Source organism: Taudactylus pleione, unplaced genomic scaffold (assembly GCF_031769625.1).
Source record: "Taudactylus pleione unplaced genomic scaffold, aTauple2 ptg000685l, whole genome shotgun sequence".
Taxonomy (NCBI): Eukaryota; Metazoa; Chordata; class Amphibia; order Anura; family Myobatrachidae; genus Taudactylus; species Taudactylus pleione.
In genome coordinates this window covers 663,689-688,083 of record NW_028285087.1, presented here as the reverse complement: position 1 = coordinate 688,083, position 24,395 = coordinate 663,689, and the positions used below count along the sequence as shown (strand labels likewise).

The following is a 24,395-nucleotide window of genomic DNA, read 5'->3' as shown; positions in this document are numbered from 1 at the left end:
GCAAAAAGCGCCCTGCCCTCACAGCCTGCGGGTGTCGTCTTCACTCTCGGGTCGCTGTGTCTCGCGGGTGGAGAAATGTGCGGTGACCCGGTCAACGCCGGAGAATAGACGTCGGGCACATGCGCCCGGCATCTATTCTCCCTGTCTGCAGCGCTTGGGGGCTGCCCGGTGTGTCCGTAAGTGCCGGGCACGCCCCCAAGCATGATGAAAAGGGGATGCGTCTAATAGACACGCCCCCTTTTCAATGGCCAGGCCCCCTTTTCGGGCACGCGCACAAGGGTGCCCTCTCTAGCTCCGGCGCCCTGTCTGCCGCCGGAGCTAGAGTGAACACTAATATACATAGTGTATATATTTATATGTACACTATATAGCCATGGCCAAAAGTTTTGAGAATGACACAAGTATTGGTTTTCACAAAGTTGCTGCTTCAGTGTTTTTAGACCTTTTTGTCAGATGTTACTATGGTATACTGAAGTAAAATTACAAACATTTCATAAGTGTCAAGGCTTTTATTGACAATTACCTTAAGTTTATGCGAAGAGTCAATATTTGCAGTGTTGACCCTTCTTTTTCAAGACCTCTGCAATTCGTCCTGGCATGCTGTCAATCAACTTCTGGGCCACATACTGACTGATGGCCGCCCATTCTTACCTAATCAGTGCTTGAGTTTGTCAGAATTTGTGGATTTTTGTTTGTCCACTGCCTCTCGAGGATTGACCACAAGTTCTCAATGGGATTAAGGTCTGGGGAGTTTCCTGGCCGTGGACCCAAACTGTTGATGTTTTGTTCCCCGAGCCACTTATGGCAAGGTGCTCCATCATGCTGGAAAAGGCATTGTTCATCACCAAACTGTTCTTGGATGGTTGGGAGAAGTTGCTCTTGGAAGATGTTTTGGTACCATTCTTTATTCATGGCTGTGTTCTTAGGCAAAATTGTGAGTGAGCCCATTCCCTTGGCTGAGAAGCAACCCCACACATGAATGGTCTCAGGATGCTTTACTGTTGGCATGACACAGGACTGATGGTAGCGCTCACCTTTCCTTCTCAGGACAAGCGTTTTTCCAGATGCCCCAAACAATCTAAAAGGGCATTCATTAGAGAAAATAACTTGACCCCAGTCCTCAGCAGTCCAACCCCTATACCTTTGGCAGAATATCAGTCTGTCCCTGATGTTTTTCCTGGAGAGAAGTGGCTTCTTTGCTGCCCTTCTTGACACCAGGCCATCCTCCATAAGTTTTCACACTCACACCTGCCTGCTGCCATTCCTGTGCAAGCTCTGCACTGGTGGTGCCCCGATCCTGCAGCTGAATCAACTTTAGGAGACAGTCCTGGTGCTTGCTGGATGTTCTACTTCTTGGGCATCCTGAAGCCTTCTTCACAACTATTTAACCTCTCTCCTTGAAGTTCTTGATGATCCAATAAACGGTTGATTTAGGTGCAATCTTACTAGCAGCAATATCCTTGCCTGTGAAGCCCTTTTTGTGCAAAGCAATGATGACTGCACCTGTTTCCTTGCAGGTAACCATGGTTAACAGAGGACGAACAATGATTTCAAGCTCCACCCTCCTTTTAAAGCTTCCAGTCTGTTATTCTAACTCAATCAGCATGACAGAGTGATCTCCAGTCTTGTCCTCGTCAATACTCTCACCTGTGTTAACGAGAGAATCACTGACATGATGTCAGCTGGTCCTTTTGTGGCAGGGCTGAAATACAGTGGAAATGTTGTCTTTGGGATTAAGTTCATTGTCATGGCAAAGACGGCTTTTGCAATTAATTGCAATTCATCTGACCACTCTCCATGACATTCTGGAGAATATGCAAATTGCCATAATAAACACTGAAGCAGCAGACTTTGTGAAAACCAATACTTGTGTCATTCTCAAAACTTTTGGCCATGGCTGTATATACTGCTCCCCCCTCACCCACACGCTCCTTCATGGAAACTCCACTTGGGAGATGGAGGAGCTGTGGGGGAGGCCTAAATATGTTTTCAAGTCAGAGAAGCACCGGGAATATATCTATATATTTATTTAGAGTATAGGCGCCAACTCCTTATATTAATATAGTGGCTTAACTTGCTTGAAGAACTTTGTTCTATAGTCTATAATAATGGTAAACAGTCTGGGTTCCCACTCTCATCTGTGGGTGGCAACTCAGTTCTCCAAAACACTATTAGGTGATACGGTACAGAAACCTGTAGTAAGTGGGGTAGAGAACAAGCGCCTAATAGTGTAGCAATTTAGAATTGCATATATGGGAGTTTGAGTATAAAATATGCGTACCAGATTAATGCCAGTACAGCGTATCAGCAGAGGTCTCTGTCTCCCATATACTTGATGCTCTTTGATGGTTATTCTGTAATCTCTCTGCAGCTTAAGAACAGCTTTCAACCTCAATAAATATAAGTCTCCATAGTGCAGCATTTTAGTATAAATGTACACACATTTATTTCACAGTACAATATAAACAGGAAACAACGTACAAAAGGAGGTTATTGTTGTATTATCTGTAAATTCTGGTCGCTGGATGTAGCAAAAAGATGAATATTGGAGGAAACTGGTTCCCAATTGATTGTTCTCTTAGAAGTAGGTAGTGGTTGATGCCTCCCAACGCGTTTTACCAGTATATGGCTTCCTCAGGGGTAATGATCTAGGTGACCTTTGGGGGTATTTATACCTAAACTTATTAGGCCCTTAATAACTCTGTTTGTGGCTTTCTAGCGCCAATCGTAAGTGAGCCGCCGCTCCCGAATCAGAAACCGTAAGTCTGCTTCTAGCGTGGAACCGGAAGTCGGGGTCCGGCGGGCGGATGTCAAAGCCTACCATGCAGAGCTATGAGCGGAGGTGCCGCCTATATTTAGTGCTCAGTAGAGCTTGTATAACGGTATAAGGCGGTGGATGTATATTTAAAAGGCCCAGTATGACGCTATATATTGCGGGCGCCATTTTGTTTAAGTCTCAACTTATTTAATGGACGCCACCATGTTTTAGGGGACAAGCAGGATTCCTTCAAAATAAGTAAACAGATAGTCAGATAATTAGTTAATTGTGGCAAATGTGATGTGTCCATAGGCCTCCAAGCAACCTTCATATTTATACATATAAAAAAAATTATAAAAAATATATAAAACACACATGAAAATATATATATCTATATATACACACACACACATATATATATATATATATATATATGTATATATATACACACAGTCAGGTCCATAAATATTGGGACATTGACAGAATTTTCAGATTTTGGCCTCTATTCACCACCACAATGGTTTTGAAATGAAACGAACAAGATGTGCTTTAACTGCAGACTTTCAGATTTAATTTGAGGGTAATTACATCCAAATCAGGTGAACGGTGTAGGAATTACAACAGTTTCAATATGTGCCTCCCACTTTTTAAGGGGCCAAAAGTAATGGGACTATCAACTCAAAAGCTATTTCATGGACAGGTGTGGCTATTCCCTCGTTATTTCATTATCAATTAAGCAGGTAAAAGGTCTGGAGTTGATTCTAGGTGTGACATTTGCATTTGGAATCAGTTACTGAGATCCAAAGAGCTGTCACTATCAGTGAAGCAAGCCATCATTAGGCTGAAAAATCAAAACAAACCCATCAGAGAGATAGCAAAAACATTAGGTGTTGCCAAATCAACTGTTTGGAACATTCTTAAAAAGAAAGAACGCACCGGAGAGCTCAGCAACACCAAAAGACCCGGAAGACCACGGAAAACAACTGTGGTGGATGACAGAAGAATTATTTCCCTGGTGAAGAAAAACCCATTCACAACAGTTGGCCAAATCAAGAACACTCTCCAGGAGGTAGGTGTATATGTGTCAAAGTCAACAATCAAGAGAAGACTTCACAAGAGTGAATATAGAGGGTTCACCACAAGATGTAAACCATTGGTGAGCCTCAAAAACAGGAAGACCAGATTAGAGTTTGCCAAACAACATCTAAAAAAGCCATTACAGTTCTGGAACAACATCCTATGGACAGATGAGACAAATATCAACTTGTACCAGAGTGATGGGAAGAGAAGAGTATGGAGAAGGAAAGGAACTGCTCATGATCCAAAACGTACCACCTCATCAGTGAAGCATGGTGGTGGCAGTGTCATGGCGTGGGCATGTATGGCTGCCAATGGAACTGGTTCCCTTGTATTTATTGATGATGTGACTGTTGACAAAAGCAGCAGAATGAATTCTGAAGTGTTTCAGGCAATATTATAAGCTCATATTCAGTCAAATGCTTCAGAACTCATTAGACGGCGCTTCACAGTGCAGATGGACAATGACCCGAAGCATACTGCAAAAGCAACCAAAGAGTTTTTTAAGGCTAAAAAGTGGAATGTTATGCAATGGCCAAGTCAATCCCCTGACCTGAATCCGATTGAGCAAGCATTTCACTTGATGAAGACAAAACTGAAGGGAAAATGCCCCAAGAACAAGTAGGAACTGAAGACATTTGCAGTAGAGGCCTGGCAGAGCATCACCAGGGATGAAATCCAGCGTCTGGTGATGTCTATATATATATATATATATATATATATATATATATATATATATATATATATGATAGGCATAAAGATAAAAATAACATTAGTAGTAATATAATGCCCCTAGAAACTTCAAATTATGACATCGAAAAATACAATATATATTCTAAAAACTACAATAATTTACCTTCAGTCACAAGTTGGATAATTGCAAACCACTTATATAAAAGATAGTTCATAATGGTGAAATGCATAGTTCTGAGTAAAACCATATAAAAGCTTCATATTAAATCAGACTGGAAGAAGCAGGGGTGTATCTAGGGATCAAAGCGCCCCTGGCAATGTAATGGACTGGTGCCTCCCCCATGCAGTGCCCCTAGTAGTAATCCTCCAGTGGCAATCCCCCTATGCTGCATTGCCCCCAGTAGTCCCCCCTATACAGTGCCCCTAGTAGTAGACGCCAGTTGTAGTCCCCCCTATACAGTGCCCCCAGTAGTAGTCCCCCCTATACAGTGCCCCCAGTAGTAGTCCCCCTATACAGTGCCACCAGTAGTGGCAACCCCCCTAAATTGCCCCCAGTAGTGGTCACCCTCCTAAATTGTCCCCAGTAGTGGTCACCCCTATACAGAGCCCCCAGTAGCAGGCACCCCCCATAAAGTGCCCCCAGTAGCGGTCACCCCCTATTTCAGTGCCCCCTACTAGTGGCCACCACTATACAGAAACCCCAGTAGCGGCCACACTCTATTTCACCCCCTATACCTGATCCCCGCTCCTGACGTGACCGCCGCTGTCCAATCAGAGTCCTGCCCGCTCTTCTCCTGCATGGGAGAAACGTCATATGTCATGACGTCCCTCCCATCACATGCTGCGGGGGCAGCCGAAAGACGGAGCCCATGAGTGAGCTCCAGCCGGCTCCCTCCGCGGACGATACAGCAGCAAATGAGAGTCTGTCTGACTCTCATTGGCTGGCTGCTATTACAAACACACGGCGCCGCTGGTGGCTGTCTGTTTGTAAACTGTGTAGGGCAGACCACTATCACTGCGGTCTGCCCTACACTTGTGGGGCCGGGGGACTTGTCCACCCCTTGGCTGCTGGTGGCACTGCCAGGCGGCGCCCCCCCTTTGGTCAGCGCCCCTGGCGAGTGCCATCCTTGCCAATGGGTAGATACGCCTCTGGGAAGAAGTAAACTATAGAAAAGGGGCAATCCCATAACTTTCATTGTGACCCAAAGGTGTTAGAGTATTTAATTAAAAAATCCAGTATATCTCTCTTTAGTAATTTCATCAAATTATATATATAATATATATATAGGGGTCTATTCAGCAATGATAATAATCCATACAAAATGTGGATACTAGCATTTACGCTTTTTTTTAATGTAAGTACACTATTCAGCAAATGGGTTAATGGAGGGAGTAACGCAATTATCTTCTCCATTCATTCCCATCTCACAGAGTACCACACTGTAGGGATCAGCCATTACTCTCTACAATGCTATTCAGCAAAGCAAAACGCATTAAATGACTCAAAAAAATTTACTTTATATAACACCATCTCAGAATATATGAAGATAATACTTACATTTCCCAAAAACTGCAGGGACAGAGGGAAATTTTTCCATAAGTCCCTGCAGGATATTGAAACTCCGCCCCAGTCTCCTCCCTGCATTGCGGCGACCACCGAGGGTAAGTACATCTCCAGCCTTTCAAAACTGCCTTGATTGACTGACGTGTACACATGTTTTATACTAGTCTGTATACATTTATATTTATGTGCTTGTATATTTAAATTATATACATACATTTTACATATAAATAGCACAGAAATGTGTATATATATATATATATATACACACACACACACATACATATATACACTGTATATGTATACAGACTAATATAAAGCCTGTGTACACGTCAATCAATCTAGGCAGTTTTGACAGGCTGTAGAGTGAAGTACCCACGGTGGTCACCGCAAAGCAGGGACGGAGACTATTCGCAAGCTCATGACTGAACATGCGTAGAAGCAGAAGGTTATTGTTTTCGGTATGCCGAAAACAATACCTTCTGTAACAACGCAGGGAGAGAGGGTTAACGCAACCGCTGTCCCTGCATAAAATAATGCTGAGCAGCTTACATCAAATTCAATAATCAATTAAAAATCGTGACGATGTTTCCCGATAATATTCTGGACAACATCGTCACTGTTGCTGAATAGACCCATAGATTATATGCTCTTACGAGCAGGCAGGGCCGTATTAAGGTCTGTGGGGGCCCCTGGGCAACAAACGTGTGGAGGCCCCCATCAATAAGTTATATATATATATATATATATATATATACACACACATACACCGGTCTATCTGCCTGATGTCCAATGCCCCCTGTAGTTGTGCCCATGCCCCCTGTAGTTGTGCCCCTTCTGCAATGCCCCCAGCAGTTGTGCCCCTTCTGCAATGCCCCCTGTACTTGTGTCCCTTCAATGCTCCCTGTAGTTGTGCCCCTTCTTTAATGCCCCCAGTAATTGTGCCCCTTCTGCAATGCCCCAAGTATTTGTGCCTTTCCTCCAATGCCCCCAGTATTTGTGCCCCTTCTTTTATGCCCTTTGTAGTTGAGCACCTACTCCAATGCTTCCAGTAGTTGTGCCCCCCTGCAATGCCCCCAGTAGTTGTGCCTCTTCTTAAATACCCCCAGTAGTTGTGCCTCTTTTTAAATACCCCCAGTAGTTGTGCCCCTTGCAATGCCCCCAGTAGTTGTGCCTCTTCTTAAATGCCCCCAGCAGTTGTGCCCCTTGCAATGCCCCCAGTAGTTGTGCCTCTTCTTAAATGCCCCCAGTAGTTGTGCCTCTTCTTAAATGCCCCCTGTAGATGTGCCCCGTAAAGTAGTGCCCCCAGTAGCTCTCCCTCAACTCCCACACCCCTGTTAAAAAACTTACCTGTCTTCGCTCCACGCTGTCACGGCTCCCGAGTCCCGCCATCACTGCTACTGCTGCTTCCGCAGTCTGCTGGATCTAACTGGATCCAGTAGAGGCGCGCAGGCTCCTCTCCTCTGCAGTGCGTGGGTGACGTCACCCGTGCAATGCATCACTGGGAATGATGGCCTCTGAAGCGATCAGTATTCAGAGGCCAACGTTCCCACTTACCTTAGTTGATCGCGATCTACGGGCGGGAGCTCCGCGAGCTTCCAGTAGATCGCGATCAACCTTTTCGCCGGGCATGTAGCCAGGGGTCGGGGACAGTGTGTGGGTGCCCCCTATGTGTGGGGGCCCCTGGACGACCGCCCCTGTCGCCCTGCCCTTAATCCAGCCCTGCGAGCAGGGCTCTCTACCCTCTTGTGCTTCTACCTACTTTACTTTCATCTACTTCTTACTCCCCACTAGGGCACCTAACACTTGGCTGCTTACGCTCTGTTGCTTATCTCGGTGTTATGGTTGCTAATATAGAAATATATATTATCCATGTCCTGTAGTGTATTGTTCTGTAAGTCGCTTGTCAACAATTTGTTTATGTACTTTGTAAGGCGCTGCGGAACATTTGTGGCGCCATATAAATAAATAATAATAAATGATAATAATATATAAATGACAGTACGACGTTTGCATTGGCATGTAAGGGTAACCTATGACAGAGAGGGACCTCTTCAATACTTTTTGCTGCAATCTGTAAATAAATATGACATATCTGCTCCGGGGTTAGTACATAGATGTATTGTACAGAGGATAGATACATATGAGGGGAGAGAATAGACCCCCACGGAGGACGCCTCGTTCCCCATTCACACACCAGGCAGAGATCACATTTCTCCATGTGGATACTTTGTAACAACCTCTGATATCAGAGCGTGCACTGATGTTACCTGATAGCAATGACTGAACTTCTTGCAGGATCCGTTCACCTAGACAGGTCCAGTTGTTGGGAGCAGACCTGGGTGCCGCAGGTGAGTACGGGAAGGAGCAGACCTGGGTGCCGCAGGTGAGTACGGGAAGGAGCAGACCTGGGTGCCGCAGGTGAGTACTGGAAGGAGCAGACCTGGGTGCCGCAGGTGAGTACTGGAAGGAGCAGACCTGGGTGCCGCAGGTGAGTACTGGAAGGAGCAGACCTGGGTGCTGAAGGTGTGTACTGTAGGAGCAGACCTGGGTGCAGCAGGTGAGCACTGGAAGGAGCAGACCTGGGTGCCGCAGGTGAGTACTGGAAGGAGCAGACCTAGGTGTTGCAGGTGAGTCCTGGAAGGAGCAGACCAGAGTGCTGCAGGTGAGTCCTGGAAGGAGCAGACTTCAGTGCTGCAAGCTGAATACTGGAAGTCCTGGGTGCTGCAGTATAGTTGATGATAGGAGCAGACTTGGGTGCTGCAGCATGAGTGCTGGAAGGAGGAGCAGACCTGGGTGTTGCAGCAGGCTGAGGTCTCTGCTGGGATGAGAGAGCGCTGCTCAGTCTCTGTGTACAGACACAGGGGGTGGGGTAGAGAGGGGAGGGCGCTGTGAGAATAGATCACTTTACACTTGTCACTGTGTGCGGGAACCTAGTGGGTTTATTGTAAAGCAGAAAAACACCCCATGCATCAGACTCATGAGATTTCCCATTTACTTTTTGGGATCAGTAAACTGGTTTATATCAAACATCACTTTTACATGAATGCATTGAGTCCATGCTAGCATACAACATACATATATATATATATATATATATATATATATATATATATATATATATATATATATATATATTTATATAAAACATACAAGTGGGGAACCCTAAACCACACATATGGATGCTGTAAGCGTCTGCCCTGCACCGCTATACGAAGGAGTCTGCCCACAGAAATGTATTTACCTGTTATTTATATAACGCACAAAGAAAATATCTGCCCATTCACATCAGTCCCTGCCCCATTGAGTTTACAAGTTATCGTCCCTAAAGGTGCCCACACACATACCGATATCCTCACGATACGATTAACTTTCACGGGAGCTCCCTTGCCGTCGTGATCACGATTTTGAGTTAAAAATGTCCAATCTGACTAAAGATCTATCTTGCAGCCAATGCATTGTATCCCAGATTGGCTAATCTGCCCTGCAGCACGGCAGATCAGAAGATGCAATGTACGACGAGCGGGGACGCGCATCGGCATCGTGCTCGTGAGTGTAAACTCACGATTTGTACTTTTTCTTACCCGATTTGTCGTCACAATTCGTCGAAATCGGCAAAATCGTTTAAAATGTTGCTATGTGTGTGGGCACCTTAACACATGTACACGCACGATGGCTCATTTTTGTCAGGAGCCGATTAACCTACCAGTATATTTTTGGATGTCAAATATAGTTTTGTAACATTGACTTTAACCTCTCCTTCTCCTACTTCAATGCTCAGTCCATAGGCGTCATTGTTTCTACTCCACCACCACAATGTCATCTACCATCCCCATGGCCCCACCATCCAAATCCTCTGCAACTTCTCCACCTGAAGTTCCCACTTCCTTTCCACCGAACTATCCTTCTCTCCCTCTCTGGGATTTCTTCATCCTCCGGCTGCCTCTCATCTCCCAGTCACCTCCTCCAACGGGACGCGGTTAAAATTCTGACAGTTGGGATGCCGGCACCAGAATCCCAACTCCTGTCAGAATCCTGGAGCCGGCGTCCCGTCGGTAAGTAGTGAGGTGAGGGGTAAGACACAAGGGGAGGGATAGGCACCAAGGGTGGAGGGTTAGGTTTAGGGTGCAGGGACGGGGAGATTAGGTTTAGTCACTAGCAGGGGAGGTTAGGGTCAGCCACCTGGGAGGGAGGGTTAGAATACTGACCGACAGGTGTCGGTATTCTAACCCTGTCGGGATTCTGACCGCCGGGATCCCATACCCATCCCCTCCTACATCCTCTTCCTATAGACGTCTTGTCCCACCCATTGTGATGGCTCGACCTCAAATTCTTCTTTCCGTACCTCCTGCTCCCCCCTGCTCCACCTAAAAGCATATGCAGGCAGCATAATCTAAATGGGCTCCCTTCAACCCCATCCACCTCTCTCAACCTCTTCTTTTTTCTTCTATATTCTGCCCTAATGTTGTGGACTCTCTGTACAGTATCACTCTCTCCAATGCACCTAAGTAGCCCAAACCATCTTGTATTATCTCTGATGCTCCAAACCCAACCCTGACACTTCTCTCAGACTCACTAGCTTCAAAAATGCTCTGGCGCAGACTCATACGACATCCTCTTTAAATTCATACTATGTTGCTGTACGCTGCCCCATATCTGGCCAAACAAACATACTTCTAATTACTACTCTACATCCTGTACAACATCCCCCGCTAGCATTTTACCACCATGATCCCTCTTCTCTGTCCTCCCCACCACCCACCTCCTAATTCTTCACTGCTCACAACTTTGTCTCTTATTTTAAGAACACAAATGATCTCGTCCAGTTGGAGGAAACTCTTAGACAGCGATCCGGTCACTCTGTGCTTGGGAGCGCAGCGTGTGGCCAACCAAAGCCAGTCTTTCCTACCACCATTCTGTAATTGTATATGGCAGCTCATTAAAATACCGTATGTTTGGCGTGCAATCATAAGTACTTTCATAACTCGCCATCTATATTTTTCTGCTGTACAAACTAGCGCTTAACACATTTTAATCTCAGGAGATAAACGGCGCTGCTCTCCAGTATTAGAATAAGGATGTAGTTAGATTATCAACATACAGTGGTATACTGAACCAGACATACTAATATTGCGGGGTTGGGTACAGGATCCCAGCGGCACAGATGGTGTAATGGTTAGCATTACTGCCTCACAGCACTAAGGTCATGGGTTCAATTCCCACCACGGCCATCACTGTGTGGAGTTTGTATATTCTCCCTGTGCTTGCGTGGGTTTCCTCCAGGTACTCCGGTTTCCTCCCACATTCCAAAAATATACTGTCAGGCTAATTGGCTCCCAACAAGAATTATCCCTAGTGTGTATGTGTGTGCGTGTACATGTGATGGGGAACATAGAGTGTAAGCTCCACTGGTGCAGGGACTGATGTGTATGGCCAAATATTCTCTCTGTAAAGTGCTGTGGAATATGTGTGTGCTATATAAATAACTGGCAATAAATAATATTACATGACTGCAAATAGTAGGAGTGAATGTTTAAATGTATTGGACTATGCAATTACAGGAAGGTTTCAAAACTATTTTGTTTTACATTTGGAAACCAATTGTTCATAGGACATTCTCACATAGTAAGTGATATGATAATTATCCTGACGTAGCGTGAAATGGCCAAATCTTTGTTTACAGCAAATGCCCTCCAGGGAGTATTGTGGAACTTCCTAAGAAGATAAGTGTAAAGATTGTGATTAAGCAAAATTGCTTTGAGTCATAGGGAATCGGTATGATGGACGAGGTGCCGACAATTACCCTAACCTTCTCCCCACCTACCCCTTCCTTGGTGTTGCCTAACCCTAACCTCCCCCCGGTGGTGCCTAACCCTAACATCCCCCCGGTGGTGCCTAACCCTAACCCCCCCATCCCCAGCCTGTCATACTCACCCACCTACTTACATTGGGGATGTCGGCGTCGGTATATTAACGTCCGGGATCCCATCCGCCGGCATGGTGACCACATACCAGTCATAGATATAGGAAAGGAAGAATCCAACTTAAATGAGTTATATTTACATTCTGAGAGACAGTTATATGTATATCAGGTTGTGTTAAAACAAACTGGTTCACGTTGTACATGGATGAAAGGAAGGAGAACATTTGGAGCCAACTTACAAATGAAAGATGTATATATTTATATTTTGTGAGATAGTTTGGTTGGTTAAGGAAGACAGGGTGGGTTTACCCCGTGTTACTATAAGAGCTGCCTAAGAGCGCCGGCCACTGCAGGGCGCCTCTGGAATAATGTGTAGTGCGTACCGCACATAAGTGCCGTCCGCACTACACTACTAGTAACAAACACACAGCCGCCAGCGCCGCCAGCTGTGGGTTTGTTTTAGCAGCCGATGAGAGTCAGACTCTGATCGGCTGCTGTGTCCACTGCCGGAGCCGGGCTGGAGCTCACACATCAGCTCCATTTTTCATGATGTCTCTCCCATCATACAGAGCGGGCCGGCCCGGGTGGACAGAGGAGCGGACGCTGCAGCAGGGATCAAGGTAAGTGGAGTTATTTTTGGTCTTTTTTACATGTGTTCCTGTCTGGCCCTGGGATCACTGCTGGTAGTACTGCTTGGGGGACTGCTGGGGGGGGGGGACGGGGGGACTACTCCTGGGGGCACAACAACCATCGGGGGCACTGCTGTGGGGACTACTACTGGGGGCATTGCTGGGGGGGGTGACTGCTACTTCAAGCACTGCTGGGGGGGGGGGCTACTACTGCAAGCACTGCTCTGGTGGAACCACTACTGAGGACGCTGCACCAGGGGTTTTGTACTGGGAGCACTGTATAAGGGCTTGTGTAGCTAACCAGGGGGGGGGGGGGGGGGGGGGGGGTGTTGGGCATAAGGTTCCATGTACCGACATAGAGCTTGGGAGAAGTGGAGCCTGGGTGGGAATAAGCTGTACCCAGTGCTGGTAGTAGGAACTTGGTGCTGGCAGCAAGTTACACACCCACTGCACAGTGTGCGGAGTCAGTAACAGGCGGTTATATTCCAAGATCCAGTTGGATCAAAAGTAATTTGTGATCGACTGACAGGGTGAGGTGCTCTGGTCACAGTTACCATCAGAAGCAATATGTGCTGAGTAAGTCAAAACAATATGAGCGACATGGCTTTAAATACATTAAAATGATAAGAAAACATACTGTATGTAAACCTTAAAGCAACTTTAATTGCTTTGTACATGATGCCCTGCAGCTTAAAATACATTACTTAATCTTCCTTCTATTTTTCACCAAAGACTTTGTAGACATCTTTTTTTACTATCACTACACAAACCAATAAATTAACATTGTGTGAATGCGGAAAACCCCATTTGCCTGCAATAACTTTGTCTTGTTCTAACTTAAGTCTCTTTTTCACAGACGGTGTAGGTCAATGTTTAACTTATCTAACAGAGAATAACTTTCCAGAGTTAAAGTGTTCCCCGTAGCGCCAATCACCCAGAGTCTGTGAGATTTTAGCGGCTCCAATATGTATCTCAAGTCTCTTTGATGTCACTCACTGCAGCGTGACCGAGAACTGGGACAAGCTGCTTTCCAGGAAGGTTAAAGCTATCATAAGACCTTGATATTAGGAGAAAAAAAAAAAACAGCGCTGGTATAGGGCTTCTGATGTGGGATAGTTTAGAAACAGCACACCATGATGCCTCACTTAAACAGTATTAAATAACAGTAAAAAAAAAATCGTAATAAAAGTAACAAATAATTTATTTAAAAAAAAAATAAAAAATCTGTCGGGGGGACAGCACATGCCAATTAACATCTGTACAGATTGGTTTCCTTATGCACTGTAGTGTATTATTACTTATACAGTATTAATAATTGACCCTAAAGACAGTCCGTTTCAGTGCACCCATAACAGTGCATGTTTTCCAGATCTCCTAGTTGGTGCACAAGTGTATTCATCATAACTGGCTCTGTGGCTCATACATCTTAAAAGATCAATCAGTGGTGCTAATTATTTAATTTGTGACACTTGAGATTTATTATTTATTACCAGTTATGTATATAGCGCACACATGTTCCGCAGCACTTTACAGAGAATATTTGTTCACTCACATCGGTTCCTGCCCCAGTGAAGCTTAGTCTATATTCCCTACCACATGTACACACGGGAGGGGCAAACACAGGATTTTTAAGGGGGGCCTTTTTATATATATATATATATATATATATATACACACACACACACACACACACACACACACACAGTGTTCACTATACGTCCGGCACCTGAAAAGGGAGCGTGTGTTTGAGGCGTTCCCTTTTCGTCACTCTTGGGTGTGTCCCCCCCAAGCGCTGCGGTCACTGTGAATGGATGCCAGGCGCATGCGCCCTGCATCCATTCACCGATGGTGACCGCTAGCACCGCCGTTTTCCCCACCAGCAGGACACTGCGGCCCGCGGGAGGGGACAGAACCCGCAGGCTGTTTCAGCGGGGCACTGCACCGGAGGGCAGGGTGCTTCTTGCCATTTAGAAATAGGGCAGGGTGCGGCGTCCACCTGAAACAGCCTAGCGGGAGCGCTATACACACACACACACTGTGTGTATATATATATATATATATGTATATATATACACACACACACACACATACATATATACACATACATTACACACACAAACTTACCTGGCAGTAAACTGCGGGTTGTAGAGATGTGGACTGGACCTTGCACAGTCATAAGGCCCCTCCCCCTAGCGGCAAAATGCCGCGATTCGCAGGTCAATTGGGAGGGGGTGGGGCCAAAGAACACGATTCTAAGCATGCGCTACTGGATGGGATGTAGTTATGAGACCGCCGGTCTCAATCCCGACAAGGGATGTAACATAGGCTGGTTGGGGGGGACAGAGTGGTAAAGATGGAGGAAGAAAGAGTGACAGAGATGAGGGGAAGACAGTGGTGCACATGGAAGGAAACAGTGGCACAGATGCAGGAAGACAGGGCGGAGCACATGGGGAAAGACATATTGGTGTGGATGAGGGCATGCAGACTAGCACAGTTGGGAGAACACACAGCTGTAGGGATTGGGGAAGTTATAGCAGCATAGAGGCACAGATAGTGTACATACATAGACAGAGTATGATAGTTTTAGCAATTAGGAAGCTGAATGTGTATAGTAAATGAGATGGATGTATTGAGTTAGAAGGATGTTGGAACCCAGTGGGATTATTGTGGTGACTGAATGGGAAGATTGTGGGCACTGAGAGCCACATAACTGCTCAGAGCTCAGTTGCATAGACTGCATGTGTGTATTCCAATGAGCACACAATTCTGTGAATTAGCAGCTCCACCAGTTTGTGAGTGACAGCAATCTGACTCTGTGAGAGTGCTGAATCTGCAGTTAACCACATGGTGTGATGGCATACTATATTTATATTACGCAAGGAATACGTCCATTAAGGCGTCAGCCTTAATGATCATAATTTCATTGCTTTTTGGAGTTTGAGTTTTAAAAATTCAATAGGTTTTGTGAAATTTCAGACCATGTCTAAGCAGCCTCAATGGGACATGTGAAACCGGAAGTTTATTTTGTCATAGCTTTTGTAAAATTTATTAACCATCAGGGTTTTGATGAGCAAACCGGGCCACCTGTAGGGCAGAAGGGGAACAAAATGGTACACTAACGCAGGTGGAGGAGCAGACAGCACACAGGTGGTGTTTTAAGGGTGCAGAGGAAGAGACGGCTGTGGGGGCAGGCTTCCGTTGTGTGGGGCGGTGGCAGCAGCGGGGGTGTGGAGCAGTGGCAGCAACAGGGCCGTGCGCAGAAGCATCAGTGGGCGACAGAAGGACTCACTGATGCTGGGCATGCACCGGGGAAAATCAAATCAATAAGACACAGATGCATGGACGTATCAGTGAGATCCAACCATTGTTTTAAAAAAATGAATATGTAATATAAAAAAAAAATGACATGCCCAAACAGCACAACCAGCATCGAGCTTTGGAGCCCCAGTGCTCGTTGTGCTAAACACAGGGGACAAACGACGTAGGGGTTCCTTGTATAAAGCACAACCAGCACCAGGCTAATCAGAGCCAGTCCTGATTACCAAAATACAGGGGACAAACGACATAGGGGTCCCCTAAATAAAAACAGAATTCTCCCATAGATAATTCTGGAGGGAGGGGGCATGGTGTTTAAGGGGCTACACCTCAAAAGCTATTGGAGGTACGGAGCTGAAATTTGGCATGTGGTTTTAGAATTGTTGCTCGGTGCTGCATGCCAAATTTCAGGGCAAAAAACATAAAAATTGAGGATTTGGGAGTAATCTAAAATTTCCAACTGTCAGTTTTTTCTAACACTCAAATAGGACCACTTTTCAGCTGTTCTCTATGGTGGATTTTTTGGGAAGCCATAACTCAGGGTAGGGGGCGAATTTAGACTTGGGGTTTGTTTTATTAGGTAACTATTGATCAATGGTAGGTGCTTTTGGGGTTTAGGTATTTGAGAAAGTTAGATTTAAAACTATTACCTCACGAATCCGCTATTATAGATAGGAAGTTTCAACTTGATGCGCAGCTTCAGTAGGAGCGTCTATCAGGTGTACTTACTGTGGCTTCACTTGGATGCACCAAGATGGCAAGTCAGTGCCAGGCGGTAGCGGTGGATGGGCTCGGGGGAAGAAAGCAGCTGTAAGTTACGGCAGGAACCCAAGGGGGCAGTAGACGTTAGCTGTGGCCGGGACCCGGGGGCGTTAGTGGCGGCGGTGGAGCAGGCGGAAGGACTGACTTAGGGGAGGTAGCAGCAGAAAGATGCAGGCTCAGATCTGAAAGATCCATTTTACCTGCATCTATGTATAAACAAACACAAAAGCAGGGACGGGTCAGTGAGACCTGTCTACGCTTCTGTGATTTAAAAAAAACCCTGTGTAAGAAAAAAAATGGCGTGGCCCCCTCCCCAAAAACAACAACCAGCACTGGGCTTTGGAAAGCCAGTACTGGTTGTGCTAAATACAGGGGACAAACAACATAGGGGTCCCCTGTATGAAGCGCAACTAGCACCAGGCTTTTCAGAACCAATCCTGGTTGCCAGAATATGGGGGACAAATGACGTAGGAGTCTCCGTATTCAACGCAACCAGCACTGGGCTCTGAGCCAGTCCTGGTTCTGGAAAATACAGGGGGAAAAAATGCATAGGGTCCCCCTGTATTGCCAAAACCAGCACCGGACTCTTTCTTGAAGTCAATGGTGAGAACCGCTCATTCACTGAGAGGCGGAAGGCTCGCCTCTCTCAGCCAATGAGCGCTCCGCACCGGAATTTCTGGACTGAAATCCCGCAGCGGAGCTGTCATTCGGGTAGTAGTGTCCTTAGAGGACACTATAATGAAGGAAAGGGGATAGGGAAAAGCTTCTGTCTAGTAAATAATATGATGTCAAAATAGATGGATATAGGACTCAAATGTCAAAAATAATAAATATAAATATTTGTACAGTTCTGGGGCGTGCTGCCAAAGACAAGATTAGTCATTCAAGAAGAAAGAAAAAGAGAACAGAGATGTCCTTTTTGCTGGCGCACTTATACCCCTTTTCCACCTAAATTCCGGGTCTGACCCAGAGTTGGAACAAAGTTCCTATCCGGATCAGACCCGGAATGTTGCCGGCGCCGACTCGGGATATTCCCGAGTCGGTGCCTCTCACATCGGAGTCGGGTCTGCATAGACCCGGCTTTTCCGGAGTGAAAGTGGTCGCTTGGAGATGACATCATCTCCAAGCGCCACTAAAGCCGGACCAATCAGCTGGCTAGCAGCGCACTCCAGGTCATCGTGACCAAGAGTGCGCTATTCTCACAACAGGGTTTCACGGGTTACTGCCGTGTTAAACCCTGCTAGTTACCTGGGTTGGATTGCCGGGTTACTCGACCCGGCAATCCAACCCTCTCCCCTTTTACACCAGGGAGCTGCCCGGGTTAACCCTTCAAAACCCGGGTTTTAGCTCCGGTGTAAAAGGGGTATTACATAGAAAATAGTTAAGAATTAACTTTTATTAATTAATATTAAAAAATATATATTTAAAAATTATTTGTACTCTCCAGTGAAATATTATTAAATATGAAAAAACGTCTGTTTACTTGTTATGTGGTATCTTGTCTTATTCTCACACCCGCGCGTGCAATGGCAAATTAAGGATGAATACTGGTATATTTAAGAATCTAATTAGTCACAAACAGGTCACAACATGTGTAAATCCAAGTTAGCAAATCAAAGATGCATTTAATTGGGACCAATTATATGTGGAATAGTGCTAATATAACATCCCTAACAAATATGGGATAATATTCTGCAATATCCACTGCATATCATATTAGAACTCATTCTATGTAAATAGTACCACCGTAACATTTCAAAAATGTAATATTTGGACAGACAAGGTATCAAATCTTAGCGATAGTAGTAGTTGAATAATTAAACCATGGGTCCCATATCTTATTAAATTTATCTGACTGGTCCCTAAGAGCAAATGTGATTTTCTCCATATTAGCAATAAACCAAATCTTGGAGTACACTAAGTGTAATGCAGGGGCGGATGGTTGTTTCCAAGACTTGGCCAAAGTACACCTTGCAGCATGTAATATTTGGAGAACTAATTTATTTGAGGGGGAATTCAGCCAAGATATAGGTAGCCCCAATAGGGCAGTCCATGGGCTTAAAGGAATCGAGTTATGAAGTACATTGTTCAATAAGGATTTTATCTCATTCCAGAAATTAGTGATTTTGGGACACATCCATGTATAAAATCACCCCGCTGACCGCAATTCCGCCAGCACAGTGGGGAAGAGGATGGAAAAATCCTACACAGTCTAGTGGGAACCAAGTACCATCTCGTATAGATTTTATAAGAATTTTCTTTTATCAGAGTGGAAATGGAAGATTTTGCTACATTACTTTTGATGATTTCCCATGATTCCTCACTAGGAGGAGGACCCAAATCAGCCTCCCACGCCACCTCATGGGAAAGTATATTTGCAGAAACTGAGGAGCAGAGTAAGCGATATAAAACGGAAATAATACCCCGTCTCGTAGGTGTATAATAACAAAGCCTCTCAAAAGGCGTAAATGGTCTACAAATAGAATCTTTAAAGAGAGAGTTAAGAAATTACCTAATTTGAAAGTATTCATAGAGAATTGGACGACAAATTTTATATTTTTGTACCAAATCCTCCAATGAATACCAAGTAGTGCCCTGTATAAAATCATACAGGAGTCTAGGACGTGATGGTAATGTAAACCACGAATGTGACCGATTGGTATATAATCCAGGAAGAAAATCCGGGTTGTCCCAAATGGGAGTCAAGGGGGAGGGATAGGATGAAAGATTAAATCACCTAGTGCATAAAAGCCATATAGAACGAGTCAGTTTAGTAGTCGGACCAAGCCCCGAAGCACTCCCCCTAGGGACAGAGGGAGTGAGGATGGAGGACAGAGAATACAATGAGGATTCAGCAGTTTCAATTTTACCCACGGTAGATTGTAGGTGTAAACCAGGTGAGTGCTTGGCCTAAATGGGTAGCGTAATAATACTTTCGCACATCAGGAAGTCCACATCCACCATCTATGGGACTTCTAAGAGTAGAGAGTTTCACTCTAGGTGGTTTACCTAGCCAAATAAATTTAATTATTGCTCCTTGCACCCGACTCAAAACCTCACTAGGAATTCTTACTGGTATAGTCCGCATAAAATAAGTGTTTTTTTAATATTGCTTTTGTTGTGGAACTACAGCTACCAGCAGGCCTATAATGCCCCACATGCTGATACTTGTGGTTCTCCAAGTACCAGCATGCGGGGAAGGCTTGCTGGGAACTGTAGTTCCACAGCAAAAGACAATATTTGATTTCTTTCAATTGCAACACACTTTACACAATCAACCCGGCACCCACGGCTCCAGGGGATAGCCCCAGGCTATCAGCCTGGGGTGCCTTAGAGAGGGGGACCCCAGCTCCCCCTGGCCTGACTAGCGGTCAGGGGTGATGCATCGGCTGGGGGCCCGGTGAAATAGCTCCCCTGGCTGTGGCATTTCTCCCCCGCTAGAAAGAGTCCGGTGCTGGTTTTGGTAAATACAGGGGGACCCTATGCATTTTTTTCCCCTGTATTTTCCAGAACCAGGACCGTCTCAGAGCCCAGTGCTGGTTGCGCTGAATACGGGGGAAACCTACGTCATTTGTCCCCCATATTCTGGCAACCAGGATTGGTTCTGAAAAGCCTGGTGCTGGTTGTGCTTCATATGGGGGACCCCTATGTTGTTTGTCCCCCATATTTAGCACAACCAGTACTGGCTTTCCAAAGCCCGGTGCTGGTTGTTGTTTTTGGGGTGGGGGCCACGCCATTTTCTTTTTCACAGGTTTTTTATTTTAATTAAACACAGAAGCACAGACGGGTCTCACTGATCCGTCCCTGCTTCAGTGTTGTTTTTTTTAAACACAGATGCAGGTATTATGGATATTCCATATCCGAAGCCTGCATCTGTGTGCTGCCTCCCCCGGGTCCTAACGCCTGCCCCACCACCGCCGCTAAAGCGCACTACTGTCCCCGGGTGCTGGCCACAGCTAACGCCCGCTACCTCGCCGCCCCTTTCCACCAGCTCCCGCTGCAGCTAACGCCAGCTTCTTTCCCCAGAGCCCACTACCGCTAAAGCCCACAAATGACGGCCATCTTTGTGCACCCAAGTTAAGCCACAGTGATTACACCTGCTCGGGGCTCCTACTGCGGCTGCGCAACAAGCTGAAAAGTCCTATCTATTCAATGGCGCATTCTTGAGGTAATAGTTTAAAAATTGTAACTTTCTAACTTACCTGAACCCCAACAAAAGGCCCTACCCTGGCACTATAGCTACCTAATAAAACAAACCCCAAGTCTAAATTCCACCCCTACCCTGAGTTATGCCTTCCCCCCCCCCAAAAAAAAAAAGTCAATATTTAGATTTTCAAATGCACCACACAACACAATCAGCCCGGCAGCCACGCCATCTTTTTTTTTTTATTACACATTCAATTTTAACATAGATGCGTAGATGGATCTCACTGCTGCGTTCGTGCATCTGACTTATTGATTTTGTTTTCTCAGGTGCATGCGCCCTACCAGTGAGCCCTCTGTCGTCTGCTGATGCCCCCTTTGCACTGCACCGCTGCTACTGCTCTGCACCACCACTGCTGCCGCTACCCCACGCGCCTACAGCCGTCTCGCACTCTGCACCTCCCAAACCACCCTCCTGTGTGCTGTCCCCTCTTCTACCTGCGTTAGTGTACCCCTTCTCCCCTGCAGGTGGCCCGGTTTGCCCCATCAAACCCTGATAGTTAATAAATTGTAAAAAAGCTATGAAATTCCATAGACAAAAAACCTTACGGTGCCACATGTCCCATTAAGGCTGCTTAGACATGATCTGAGAATTCACAAAATCTATTGATTTTCTGCTAAACTTCAAAAAGCAATGAAATTACGATTAAGGCTGACGCTTGCGTAATACAGATATGGTATGCCATGACACCATGTGGTTAACTGCAGATTCAGCACTCTCACAGAGTGAGATTGCTGTCACTCACAAAATGGTGGAGCTGCTAATTCACAGAATTGTGTGCTCAGTGGAATACCCACATGCAGTCTATGCAACTGAGGTCTGAGCAGTTATGTGGCTCCCACATCCCACTCAGTGTCCACAATAATCCCACTGGGTTCCAACATCCTTCTAACTCAATACATCCATCTCATTTACTATACACATTAAGCTTTCTAATTGCTAAAACTATCATACTCTGTCTATGCATGTACACTAGCTTCACCTCCATGCAGCTATAACTTCCCCAATCCCTACAGCTGTGTGTTCTCCCAACTGTGCTAGTCTGCATGCCCTCATCCACACCAATATGTCTTTCCCCATGTGCACCGCTGTCTTCCTGCATCCGTGCCACTGCGTTTCCTTCCATCTGCACCACTGTCTTCCCCTCATCTCTGCCACTCTTTCTGCCTCCATCTGTACCACTCTGTAGCCCACAACCATGCCACTCTGTCTTTCCGCTCCCATCCGCACCAATCTGTCTTCCCCAATCCATATTGTGTTCTCCCATTATGCTAGTCTGTATTCCTCATCCACACCAATCTGTCTTTACCCATCTGCGCAGCTCTATCTTCCCACATCCATGCTACTCTGTTTTCCCCATTCATGTTGCTGTTCCCCCCCCCCATGCGCACCAGTTTTCAACCCATCTGCATTACTTCGGCTCGCCCCCATCTGTACTGCCTAATCTTCCCCTCGGCACGCCTTTCTGTCTGCCTCATCCACAACGCCCTGTCTTCTCCCCCATCCACCATACTCTTATCTCAACTGCGCAGCTCTATATTCTTCTCAAACCTCAGTTGCATAGACTGCATGTGTGTATTCCAATGAGCACACAATTCTGTGAATTAGCAGCTTCACCATTTTGTGAGTGACAGCAATCTCACTCTGTGAGAGTGCTGAATCTGCAGTTAACCACAGGGAGTGATGGCATACCATATCTGTATTACGCAAGGAACACGTCCATTAAGACATCAGCCTTAATGATTGTAATTTCATGGCAGAAATTCAATAGGTTTTGTGAATTTTCAGATCATGTCTAAGCAGCCTTAATGGGACATGTGAAACCGTAAGTTTTTTTGTCTATGGAATATATATATATATACACATACACAAATCTATATGCATGGCTGTTAATATTGGAGGTATATTGAAAGCTCTTAGTCTTTTTTTCTCTCATGCTTGTTCCCTGTACATACATGTTCTTGTTCAATTTGTTTTACTGCATGTTTTGTGTACATCTACTGTATTACGTGCATTTGCCGTCACATCCATCTGCACGGCAGCTGCATAACTCTGTGGCGCCTTGTAAATAAGTCAATGATGACATTGTATAAAATCATCTTCTATTTACCAGAGTCTGAGGCACTGTCAGAGGAAAAACAGGAATTTCTCTGTGATAAGCCGGCATCACCGCCCGTATATATTATGTGGTGAGCTCATACCAGTGGTCACGTCTTGTATGTATATTATAGACGCTTCTGATTATTATAGACGCTAAACACGACATTAGTAACTAAATATTTCTGGCCTCAATAAGCAGGGCCTGATGCAATGGGCTGGGCTTTCATTCAGGTCAGTTCCAAAACACTCCCGAAGGTAAAACACAGAGTAACTTTCCTTCTCTTCTCTGAAATGATGGTCACATAATTTTCAGTCTTTCAGTCTACAAGAGAAGCATTTTTGCAAACACGGCAATTCTGTTCCTTGCCAATCCTTGCATTCTCCATGGTCCTGTGTCATCTCTCTAAGCTAAATCGCAAACTGTGTCTGAATCTACAGAAAAAAAGACAATTTGGACCAAACAAATATGCATTTGCACCCTCTCTGCATCGTTCTCAGTGGTCATTAATGTTAGCAGAGCTTCTTGGCAGGATTGCCATCATTAGGACTCGAGCCAACATACTTCAAAAGGTCAGAGAATTGCCTTCACTTCTGTGAGTCTTTCAATAGTCTGGGAACCTCTGGATATTCTGTCTCGTTAGGCAACTATGATACCATCACAGTCTGCCCCATAGTTGCCGACCCTCCTGGGAAACTCCTGGAACAATGGGAAATCTCCACTGGCCCAGGAGGGTGGACGAAGATCCTGGCATTCCGAACGCCCCCTTCCTACGATACGCTGGACTGTGCAGTGGGAGATCAGTCGTGATGCCCTCAGAATGGGGACCTGATTATACTATATTCCTCTTAAGAGCAGCTCTGTGCAGTTGATTCATCCGTGCAGGAATGCTGAGTTACTCTCCAGTTTCTGGAGACCTGTGAACTTATGAAGTATTACTCAACAAGGTAAATGTTACCAGGCTCTACCACACAGACCGGTAGGGTAACAGGAAGTAGTCAATGGACAGAATTATCTAAGCGGTCATATCCTTAATGCTAGGTACATTGTTTATTGTTATCCCGGATAACAATTGCCATAGACAAGTATTGACAAATGGGTCAGTGAACAAAAACTATATTTATTCAAATACCCCCTTTATTTATTCAAATACTCCCTGCTGCCCTGTACTCCTGCCGAAAACCTGAGAACAAATCACTAAAAAAATACAAAAAGAAGCGTAAATATTGTTCATACAGTAGCATGTTGTTGTTTTTTTGGCAGAGGATGTGTTCAGTTATTCTGTATCACCTCCTACAGTGACACCTGCAGGTAACCCACACACATTGCACTGACAGGCAGAATGGCTAAAGTCGTCACACTGGGGATATTTAGG

General features: G+C 45.4%; 1 protein-coding gene across 2 annotated transcripts in view; it reads right to left on the bottom strand.

The window, feature by feature from the left end:
* Nucleotides 1-8,902, bottom strand: part of VWA2 (von Willebrand factor A domain containing 2) — an 82,912-nt gene extending 74,010 nt beyond the window's left edge. For both annotated transcript variants that reach the window (XM_088456024.1, XM_088456023.1), the window contains exon 1: nucleotides 8,360-8,902. The gene's annotated coding sequence lies outside the window, so the exon portion shown is untranslated. The remainder of the gene's footprint in view (nucleotides 1-8,359) is intronic.
* Between the last annotated feature and the right edge of the window lie 15,493 nt (nucleotides 8,903-24,395).